Source organism: Saccopteryx bilineata, chromosome 8, assembly GCF_036850765.1.
Source record: "Saccopteryx bilineata isolate mSacBil1 chromosome 8, mSacBil1_pri_phased_curated, whole genome shotgun sequence".
Taxonomy (NCBI): domain Eukaryota; kingdom Metazoa; phylum Chordata; class Mammalia; order Chiroptera; family Emballonuridae; genus Saccopteryx; species Saccopteryx bilineata.
Genome location: NC_089497.1, coordinates 6,066,840 through 6,078,601, shown reverse-complemented (window position 1 = coordinate 6,078,601; position 11,762 = coordinate 6,066,840).

Here is an 11,762-nt window from a genome sequence, read left to right as displayed (position 1 = left end):
CTCCCCAGAGCCCGGATTCTCCAGAGCGATGGTGGTCCCATTCAGGGTCCCATTCGAGCATCTTCTGAATCGATCTTCCCTGCAAGAGGTCCACACTGGCTCTGGAAAACCGAGGTGCTTCAGGAAGGGTGGAAAGAAGAACTATCTTCTTCTTCTTCCAACAAGATTATAACTGTTGACTAAAATTGAGTCCTCATTTAACTGAGAGGTCAAAAAATTGATGTTTAGGGGTGGCTGGGTCATATGGTGATTCTTTTCTTACTTTTTTGAAGTACCACCATACTGTCTTCCATAATGGCTGTACCAGCTTACGTTCCCACCACCATATGACCCAGCCATCCCTCTACTCGGTATCTACCCCCAAAATCCAGGACGTCGGTACGCAAAGACAGATGCACACCGATGTGCATCACAGCATTATTCACGGTGGCCATGACATGGAAACAACCGAAGTGTCCCTCAATAAAGGATTGGATAAAGAAGATGTGATACATCTATACAATGGAATATACTCAGCCATAAGAAATGATGGCGTAGTGACATTTATGATGGACCTTGGGAACATTATACTAAGTGAAATAAGTAAATCAGAAAAAGCTAAGAACTATATGATTTCACACATAGGTGGGATATAAAACTGAGACACGTGGACATAGATAAAAGTGAAGTGGTTACCAGAGGGAGGGAGCTGTGGGGGAGGGGAGTCAAGAGGGACAAATTTATAGTGATGACAAATGATTTGACTTTGGACGGATGATGGGCGCACAACACATTCGGCAGTTCAAACGCTATGGAGAGGTTCACCTGAAACCTACGTACTCTTATTGATCAATGCCACCCCATTAAATGTAATTTCTAAGTAAAAAAAAAAATAAAAGAACTAGTATTCATTTTACCAGTTCACCGATGGGGATTTCAGAAGGTTTGGTATTGTGAAATCACCTGTCTCACCTGGATTTTGAGAATTTTGGACTGCAAATCCAACGTTTTCCTTTTCAGTTTAGGGTAAAAGCTTGCATCTGCTGTGACACTGATGCACTCATTCATTTAACAGCTGACAGGGTGCCTGCAGGGGGACAGAGCTGTGAGTCCAGCCCTCTGTGGGTGGGATTTAGCAGAACCTCTCCACTTCTTCTGTCCCAGCTCTGCTTAAGGGATGCCACCTCCTCACGGTCATCGGTCAACAGCACTGGCTCCTGGTGGCGCTGAGTTTCTACTGGTAGGAAGTGCTGTTCTCTCCCGTGGCCACCTGCCGGGGTAAGTAACGCAAATCTCCAGTGACAGGTGTCTATAGGTGCAGTGTGACCAGGTGCTTAGGTGATTCCGATGTGGCACTCTTCTGGTAAGCTGTGCCCCCGTGGTGTATTCCACAGCTCATTACTGACTGGGGTGGGGGTGGGGCAGCTACCACTTTAATCAAGCTGAAGCCCTTCCGCTGGAGGAAGCCAGAGACCTCTCCCTGCTTGGAACGCAGGGCCTCTAGAAAGGAGGAAAGGCCGGAGGAAATACAGCGCTGGAACCGAGACAGCTACATCCTGATACAGAAGTGCTTTTCGAGTACTGTATATAATTACTCCAGCTAAACCACCCGGCTGTGCAATAGCTACCTAATTCCTAGAGGCTGCTTTTGACAGATGTTGTTACCTGTGTGGGTATTTTTCTACCTGAAACAAAAAGGGGAAAAAAATATATAAATATACATATATTTATATACTAATATGCTAATTTAAGATGAAAAATAGAAGGAGAAAGTTTCAACACTTCATGTGCTTATGCAGTTGGATGATGTGAACGTGCCGCAGCCTCGGTTAACGAAAAAGGCCCAGTTACCGGAGATGTTGCCAATGTTCAACAAATAAGTCCCTGGGGGGGCCCCCCGGCCCTTTGAAAAGCTTGCGTTAAGCAACCACTAGGAACTGTTTGTACGAAAGCGAGTGCCTGGTCTGCTTGTACTCTGCTGCACAAAAACGCCTTCACATTATTGAGACGAATGAATCTCACGCCGCGGTCTCTAGCTTCAGAGCAGGCAGAGGCTCTACCTTGAACGTTTATGGTCGGGAACAGTTTGCCGCGGCGGTTGTGGGTAGGTATCAATTGTCGGCTCGGGTTTCCTAGACCTGGAATAGGTTTTTTTTTTAGTTTTTATTTTATTTTATTTTATTTTTTACCTTCTGTCACTTTGGGGTCAATCTCTTATTGTGAATGAGAAGCTGCCTTTGCCTTTCAAGAAAATGAAACAACGCTAGCCTAACCTTTGTGCGGCCCCTGCCTGCCTTTCCGGCTGAGTGTTTCAGCGTCTGAAGAGTTTATTTTTGGATGTCATTAAATATAGCTAGTGATCCTTTAAATGAAAGGGATTAAATGGCAAATGGTTTACCATCTCCTTCCTTCCGGTTTAATCACCTGAGGAAAATTTCACGATTCAAAATATGATGTATACAGGAACCCAAGCTCATTTCTATTTTTCTTGGGGGAAAAAAATGTTTCACTGGAGAGAATGCTGCCGCGTGGGCTGATGGGAGTATCGGTCGTCAATCTCTTCTTAAAGCAGCAGAGAAACTAGTCTCCTCACTTGTCCCACGGGAGGTTTGGAAGTTGCCACGGCTTCCAAGATTTTATTGGGGAAAGAGAACAGCAACCCCCTCGCTCCTCCCCAAGATATGTTTTTGTCAATGGAGAGTTTCCTGTCTTTAAGAATTGTCACAGATGTGTGATATTTTTGACTTGTTTATTTCTTAATTCCAACAATTTCTTTCTTTTTTTTTTTTTGTATTTTTCTGAAGCCGGAAACCGGGAGAGACAGACAGACTCCCGCATGCGCCCAACCGGGATCCACCGGCACGCCCACCGGGGCGACGCTCTGCCCACCAGGGGGCGATGCTCTGCCCCTCCAGGGCGTCGCTCTGCTGCAGCCAGAGCCACTCTAGCGCCTGGGGCAGAGGCCAAGGTGCCATCCCCAGCGCCCGGGCCATCTTTGCTCCAATGGAGCCTTGGCTGCGGGAGGGGAAGAGAGAGACAGAAAGGAAGGAGGGGGCGGGGGTGGAGAAGCAAATGGGTGCTTTTCCTATGTGCCCTGGCTGGGAATCGAACCCGGGTCCCCCGCACGCCAGGCCGACGCTCTACCGCTGAGCCAACCGGCCAGGGCCAATTCCAACAATTTCTTAACCAAGAAAACTGTAAGCAAAAAAAGTATAGGAAGATACTATGAAAGGCTAAGACTCTATCATAGCTCTGCCTATGACATAAGTGATTTTCTATATTTGTGTGTGTTTATGAAAATATATTTGTGTAGTTACAGCTGGTGAAGTTATTTGAGCATATTAATTATTAACTCTAAAGTCCCTTGAAAACTAAAGAACATCACCTCTCACACACCCTTTCTTTTGTAATTTCAAAACAGAAGTCTTTTTGTTTGTTTGTTATGGCTTGATTGTGTCCAGTCAGTTCTGTAATGGATTCAGAATTGATTAGTCACATGAGTAGGTTGGGAACCAAACATCACTAAGGGAAACAGGTGCAATACCAGAAAAGTTTTTCCTTTTAAGAGAAGTCATTTACTTAATTGTGAAGTTTCTTGGCTTTAATAAGTGTGGATTGAGCATCATCTTTAAGAACAGAAGGTGAGTATGAAGGGGGGGTGTACAGTGAGACACAAACAATCTCCGGGTTCCCAGTCCCTCGGGAAGCGACAAGGCAGGACTGGGCTTAATTATGGGTCTTCCCATGAGTTGTGTAAAAATAAACCAGAATCTAAAGGTTGCAGTCCTTTTTCCTCATTGTTTTCTCTATCGTTGTCAGATCTATTGTAATCACTTAGGATGTGTAGAAATCAACCTGGCCCACGTAATTAGTAACTCTTCCCTCAAAGGACAATAACATTCAGATTGGATTTCTCCCATAAAGGTAATTCACCATATGGGTGAAGTCAGAGGCTTGAAAGACACAATATCCTTGGCTTATCCTTCTTTGTTAAGTTTCCTCCATTAAGAACCTACATGAGAAGGTTCACAGAATGAAAGCGTAGCCCGGGAATCGGAGGCAATGGGTGGTCTAATATTGTTATTCATAAAAAATGAACAGGCTGAAAATTCCATGTCTAATCATGTTTTAGAAACCATCATCTAATAGGGGAGAAATATGTAAAAATTTTATAATGTAGTCAATCTGCCAGAGAAATCTTGTTTTATCCAAGTAGGGGGTGGGGAAGCCCACATTTGCCTCAGCCTTGTTGACAATGACTAGTGTCATTTTGTCCATCCCTTCCAGGTCAATAAAGTATAAGTAGAAGACTATGCTTCACACAGACAAAGGGGAGGAGGTTTAGCAGTGGAAACGGGGAATCATATGTTCTGATGGTGAGAGTGTACAGCTATAAAAACTAGTTGGAGAGTAATTTGGTGATATGCTTCAAGACTTAAAAATACCCTTTGGCTCAGAAATTCCACTACAAGGAACTTATCTTTAATGGAAAGGATATCTTAGGATGTACAAAGATGAACGTATAAAAATGAGTATTCATCATTAGGCTTTTATTTTTTTTGACAGAGACAGAGAGTCAGAGAGAGGGACGGATAGGGACAGACAGACAGACAGGAAGGGAGGGATGAGAATCATCAATTCTTCGTTGTGGCATGTTAGTTGTTAATTGATTACTTTCTCATTATGTGCCTTGACCGGGGGACTACAGCAGAGTGAGTGATCCCTTGCTCAAGCCAGTGACCCCACACTCAAGCTGGGGAGCCGGTGCTCAAGACGGTGACCTTGGGGTTTCAAACCTGGGTCCTCCGTGTCCCAGTCCGACGCTCTATCCACTGCGCCACCGCCTGGTCAGGCATCATTAGGCTTTTCTAATAGTAAAAAAGTTCTCTAAATAGGGAACTTAACCAGAGGTACAAGCCAAGTGAGGTTCCAGGAACTAGTGAAGTAGGCGGGTGTAGGACAATAGGAACACATCGGGGCTGTGGCCGACCACGCAGGCAGGCCTAGTGGGTGGTGGCTAGTTGGGGTTTGGCTCAGTGTCGCCAGAGTTTTTGATGTATCAGAATAAACTGTAAATCCATATTTTTTTTTTCTGTAAGATATTTTTAAGTTTTAAAATTATGTGCAGGAGAAACCAAGTGCAGTTGTGGACCCTGAGTCGTGGGCTGCCGGCACACACCAACTTAATAGCTAAATTATATGAACATCTGTCATAGAATACAAATGCCATTACTAAAAATGATGATGTAGCTGTACCTTTCTGTATCTTTATTGACATACAGAGATGCTCCCGATGTTGCAAAGTAGCATGTGTCAAGTGATTCCAATATTTGCAAGTACATATAACATTTGTTGCTCTCGTATACAGAGGGAAAAGACAAATTATACCCACTAAAATCCTCATGGCTATCCCTGGATGAGGAATTGAGGGACATTTTGATTTTGCGTTTCCTAATTTTTCTACTTTGAGTACTTTATGTGTGATAAAGTTTAATAAAAAATAGCAAAATATGTTTGCCTCTGCCGTGGAGAATGTGATACAGAATGCAACAGAATGAGAAGAACCTGAAGGTGGTGGTGAATGTAACAGAAATTCAGAATGCACTAAAACTCTTGGGACAGGTGTAGTGCATGCAAAAGTCATTTTGACAAATATGTTTTATGTTACTAGCAGGGTTATTTTCCAAAAGGTCCCAGAGTTACAAAGATAAATAAGACAGTGTCTCTTCTCTCCAGGAGTTCCCAGTCTAATGAGACTCTCCCAGTGTTCGCCTTTAATTGTGTAACTTAGACATGTAATTACAGAATAAAATAAGGACATAAGAACAAAGAAATTTAGAAGTGGGAAAAACTGTCATATTTTTTGAGGCTTGGTTTAAAATGTCAGGATGATAAAAGTCTCAGAAATCAATATCATTGTGGAATTATACTTGATTTGAATATCATAAGGCAATTTAGCACTATATATTAAAGTACAGAGGAAAACTGGATACTAATGCATGTACCAGGAGATAATGTGCAGAAAAGTCCCAAGTAATTTGTTTTCTTGGAATGCCAAACACGATTAGATAATTACCATGCTCCAAATACAAAGGTTATTCTCTTTTTTGCAGGTGTCCTAGTCTATATAAAGCAGGTGTGTTTCAGACAGAAATCTAAAGAGTCTTAGTGGCCAAAATCACTCCACATCAGTAAAAGGTGTTTAAAGAGTCACAGGTGCCAAAGATAAAGCATTCAGGAGATTCTGATGGTTGTTTCTTTTCTTTTCTTTTTTTTTTGCTACAATAAGAAATACTGAAGAGATTAAAAAATGAAAATTTCAGTTTAACATTTTAATTTGTGCTTTAAAGAACCATCTTGTGGAATCTCACAAGAACTATTCAAGGTAATTAAATATACGACTCACAAAAATTAGGGGATATTTCAAAATGACTATGAAGCAATAAAAAAAAAGAAGCATTTCATTTTTTTTAAATTAAACAAGACCATCAGCAAAATGAATGACAAGTCAAAGAAAGTTGTTCTATTATGCAAATGAGAGGCAAAACCAACTTTGATTTCACTGGTGAAAATGCCCCGTACAAAAGGCTGAAAGGACTGGAGTATCAGCACGTTCCCTGGTCCCCTGATTCCTGTGAGCCGTGTTTATAAATCACGTGCAAATCGAAATGTGAGCTGATGTGCTGAAATGAGCAAGGGACATAAAGTGATGGGTGGAGATGCCGGTGTAAAGGAGCAAATAAAACCGACGGAGCTGGCTGGCTAGAAAGAGCACACACAGGTAAGTACGTGGTGTCTGGCATTCAATCTATAACAATGTAAGGTCATCATCCTAAACACGGAATTCAAAGGGAACGTGCTGTCAGCAGATACATGCTGCAGAAACATTCGAGAGGGTAACATCTCCGGGTGTTGTTAGAAAAGAACACAGACGTTTTCATCTGCATAGGTTTTCGTAGCAATAAGCTCCCGGAACAAGTCAAGAGGCACTGATAAAAGAGGCAAGGCTCAGTGGAGGAAATCATGAAAGATCTTTTTAAAATGTAACTGGGCTCAGGTATCGAAAGCCACACTCATTTTCTAGTACTTTAAAAGTGGAAAGGTGACAAAGCTTAGAGAAAGGGTGCAAACCAAAATGATAAAAATCTGAGATTCATTGAAAATAGAAAGAAAACAAAAGATACACGAAAGAGTCCCAGTCCCAAACAAAGCTAAAAGAAAAAAAGTTTAGGTCGTAGTTCTGTATTTTTTAAGGAATATTTTTATAAGTTACATTTTCAAATTTCTGTTATTTTTTTTATAAATTTCTCATCTATAGTGTTTTTATTATACTGATGTGAAGATTGCTCTCTCAACAAACAAAACTAAATTGGTCCTGAATAAAGGGCCTCTGAAACCTTTGGTGATGCTGATCTTATATGTGTATAATCCTGGTGCATGATTAACTGGTGCGGCCCACTAACTTCCTCATCAGGCCCGGGTTTCTAGACACATCAGACTTGTAGGAACAAGATCCTGGTCTTAGGTCCAGCTCCCTGGACACAGGCCTGGGTGAGAACATTTGTCAAACAACATCAGGCTGCAAGGCCCAATGTTTTCTTCTCTCTGACCCTATCACTTCTTCCTCCTCCTTCTCCAAAGACCAACTCCTTCCTACCCATATGTATGTTGTCTGCAAGAGACCCGCCTCAGATTCAAAGACACACACATATTGAAGAAAAGGGGGAAAAATGCTTCATGCAAATGGAAACAAACACACACACAAAGTTGAAGTAGTAATATTTATATCAGACAAGATGGACTTTAAAGCAATGCCCATAAGAGATAAAGAAAGATATTACATAAGATAAAGGGAGCAATCCAACAAGAGGCACAGCCCTTGTAAACAGTTATGCATCAAACATGAGAGCACCTAAATATATAAAGCACATCTTGGTGAGCATAAAGGGAGACACTGACAATAATATAATCATTGTAATGGACTTGAACACCCCATTGACATCAAGGAATAGAAATATCAATAAGAAATAGCAGCTATAAATGACACATTAGGCAAGATGGATTGAAATGATAGTTTTAGGACATTTCACCTAAAAGCAGCAAAATATATATTCTTTTCAAGTGCACATGGAACATTTTCTAGAATAGACCACATGTTAGAACATAAAACAAGTTCTAATAAATTTGATATTGAAGTCATATCAAGCATCTTCTCTGACTAGAATGGTATAAAACTAGAAATCAATTATAATAAAAAAACTGAAAAACACACAAAGACAAGAAGCCCTCTCTTACAAAAGAAACATATTACATACTAAACAATAAGTGGGGTAACAATGATATCAAAGAATAACTCAAAAAAATACCTTGAGACAAAGGAAAATAAAAATACAATGACCTAAAAATCTATAAGACACATAAAAAGCAGTCCTAACAGACTCATAGCTATACAGGCCTACCTCAAAAAAAAAAAAAAAAGTCAAATAATCTAACCTTACACCTGAAGGAACTAGAAAAAGAACCACAAACAGCTCAAAGTGAGTACAATTAAGGAAATAATAAAGATCAGATCAGAAATAAATGTAATAGCCTAAAAAATACAACCCCCCCTCAATGAAACCAAGGGCTGGTTCTTTGAGAAGATAAACAAGGGTGAAAAAACTTCAACCAGACTCATCAAGAAAAGAAAAAGAGAGGAATCAAATAAAACCAGAAATGAAAAGGGAGAACTGATAGCTGACACCACAGAAATACAAAGTGTTGTAAGAAATTATTATAAACAAACATATGCCAACACATCGAATAATTGGGATAAATGAGTAAATTACTGAAAACATACAATCTTTCAAGACTGAATCAAGAGGAAACAGAAACTTTAAATAGATCAGTTACTATCAACAAAATTGAATCACTAATCAAAACATCCCAACAAACAAAAGTCCTGGATTGAACACTTCACAAGTAAAATTTACCAAACATTTAAAAAAGGACTAACACCTAGCTTTCTCAAACTATTCCAAAAAATCCAAGCAGTGGGAAGACTCCCAAACTCATCTTGAGACCAGCATTATCCTGATTCCAAAACCAGACAAAGTCATTTAAAAAATTATATACTAATATCACTGATGAACACAGATGTAAAATTCTCAACAAAATATTAGCAAACCAAATTCAGCAAATTACATGAAAAAGATCATAACCGTGATCAAATGGGATTTATTTCTGAGATGCAAAGTTGGTTCAATATTAGCAAATCAATTCGTATGATACAGCACATAAAGGATAAAAATCATATGAGCATAGCAATAGATGCAAAAACATTTTGAAAAACCTAGCATCCATTTATGATGAAAACTTTCAGCAAAGTGGAAGAAATGGAGCATACCTCCACACAAAGCCATAGCTAACATCATATTTAAGGGCAAAAAGCTGAAGGCTTTTACCTTAAGACCAGGAACAAGACAAGGATGCCTCCTTTCACCACTTTTTCTCAGCATAGTATCGGAAATCCTAGCCCCAGCATATCAGACAAGAAAAAGAAATAAAAGACATCTAAGTTGGAGAAGAAAAAGTAAAATTGTCATTATTTGCAGATGATATGATACTATATATAGAGAGAACCCTAAAGATTCTACCAAAAGCTACTAGCTTTTTATAAATGAATTAAGTAAAGTATTAGGATACACAATTTATACTCAGAAATTGGTTGCATTTTTATTCAACAGTAATGAGTTATCAGAAAGAGAAACTAAAAAGACAACTCTATTTACAATTTCATGAAAAAACATACCTGGGAATAAATTTAACCAAGGAGTTAAAAGACCTGTTCTAGGAGAATTATAAGACATTGAAGAATATACAAATAAATGCAAGCATATACTGTATTCATGGACAAGAAGACTTAACATCATTAAAATGTTCATACTGCCCAAAGCAATCTGCAGATTCAATGCAACTCCCATCAAAATGTCAATGGCATTTTCTTTTATAGAACTAGTACAAGTAAGCCTAAAATTTATATGGAACCACAAAAGAAGAGCCAAATAACTACAGCAATCATGAGAAAGAAGAACAAAATTGGAGATATGCTCCCTGATATGAAACTATACGACAAGGCTATTGAAGTCAAAGCTGAATGACACTTGCATAAAAACAGACACATAGATCAGTGCAACAGAAGAGAGCGCCCAGAAATAAACCCATGCCTTTATGGTTAATTACTATATGACAAAGGAGACAAGAACATACGATGGGGGAAAGACAATTTATTCAGTGAAGGGTGTGGAGAAAATTGGACACATACATGTAAAAAATGACACTGGATCACCTTCTTACACCATACATGGAATAAACTCAAAATGGACTAAAGACTTAAGTGTAAGACTAGAAACCATAAAATTTCCAGAATAAAACACAGTCTGTTAACTCTGACATGAATTTTAGTGATATATTACTTTTTGAACTCTCCCCTTGGGCAAGGGAAACAAAAGAAAAAAAATAAACAAATGGGACTACCTCAAACTAAAATGTTTTTGCACAGCAAAGACAACCATTAACAAAACAAAAACAGAACCAAATGAATAGAAGATATTTGCCAATAATGCATCCAATGAGGGGATAATATTCAAAATTTATAAAGAATTTATACAACGCAGCACCACCCCACCCCCCAAACAACCCACTTAAAAAATAGACTGAGCACTGAATAGACATTTCTTCAAAGAGGACATACAGATGGTCAATACACATAAGAAACGACACTTAATGTCGTCATCATCAGACATATACAAATTAAAACCATCTTACATCTGTCAGAAGGACTATTATTAATAAGTCAACAAACAACAGTGTTGGTGAGAATGTGGGGAAAAGGGAACCCTCATGCCCTGATGGTCAGATTGGAAATTGGTACAGTTTTGTGGAAAACAGACAGTATGGAGGTTCCTCGAAAAATTAAAAATGGAACTCTCTATGACCCAGCAATTACACTTCTGTGTATACGTCTGAAGAACCCTAAAACACCAATGTGAAGAGATAGATGTATAGCAGTGTTATTTACAATAGCCATGATATGGAAGCAACCCAAGGGCCCATCAGTAGACAAGTCAATAAAAAAGTAGAGGGAAATAGCCCTGGCCGGTTGGCTCAGTGGTAGAACGTGGGCCCAGCATGTGGATGTTCCAGATTCGATTCCTAGTCAAGGCACAGAGGAGAAGAGACCATCTGTTTCACCACCCCTTTGGGAAAATTAATGTTAATGCCAGTTTTGAGTTCTGAGGGGACCTCCAGGAAGACACGCCTCCATGGCACAAAAACCACCCTGTAACTCTGAGATTGCCAGCAGCGGGGACTCTGACGGCAGCCTTTCTCTCCGACTGTGCCCTGACTTCTTTGCAGGCCTGGGGCCTCCGCTGCTTGAGGGTTTTGAACTCCCGTAACCCAAGCAACACACACACACACACACACACACACACACACACAGAGCGGAGAACCCACGGGGCCTGAGAGTCCGCCCGCAGCGTTGCTTGTTTTGTTGGCTGCGTGGTGCCACGCGGCCAACTTGGTTTAATTTCTGTAGCTGTAGAAGATAAATCAGTACTCTTGATTGTGTACTTTTAAAAGACTTTTATTAGGATGACTTATTTGCCTTGAATTTGTATATCCCCTTGCATAAATCTTGAGCTGCTTGGGGAGACCGGCTTCCCAGTTTCTTACATTGTGCGTGATGGGTACTTTATACACACAGGTCAACACGATGGCAAATATTGAAATAAGCCTGCTGG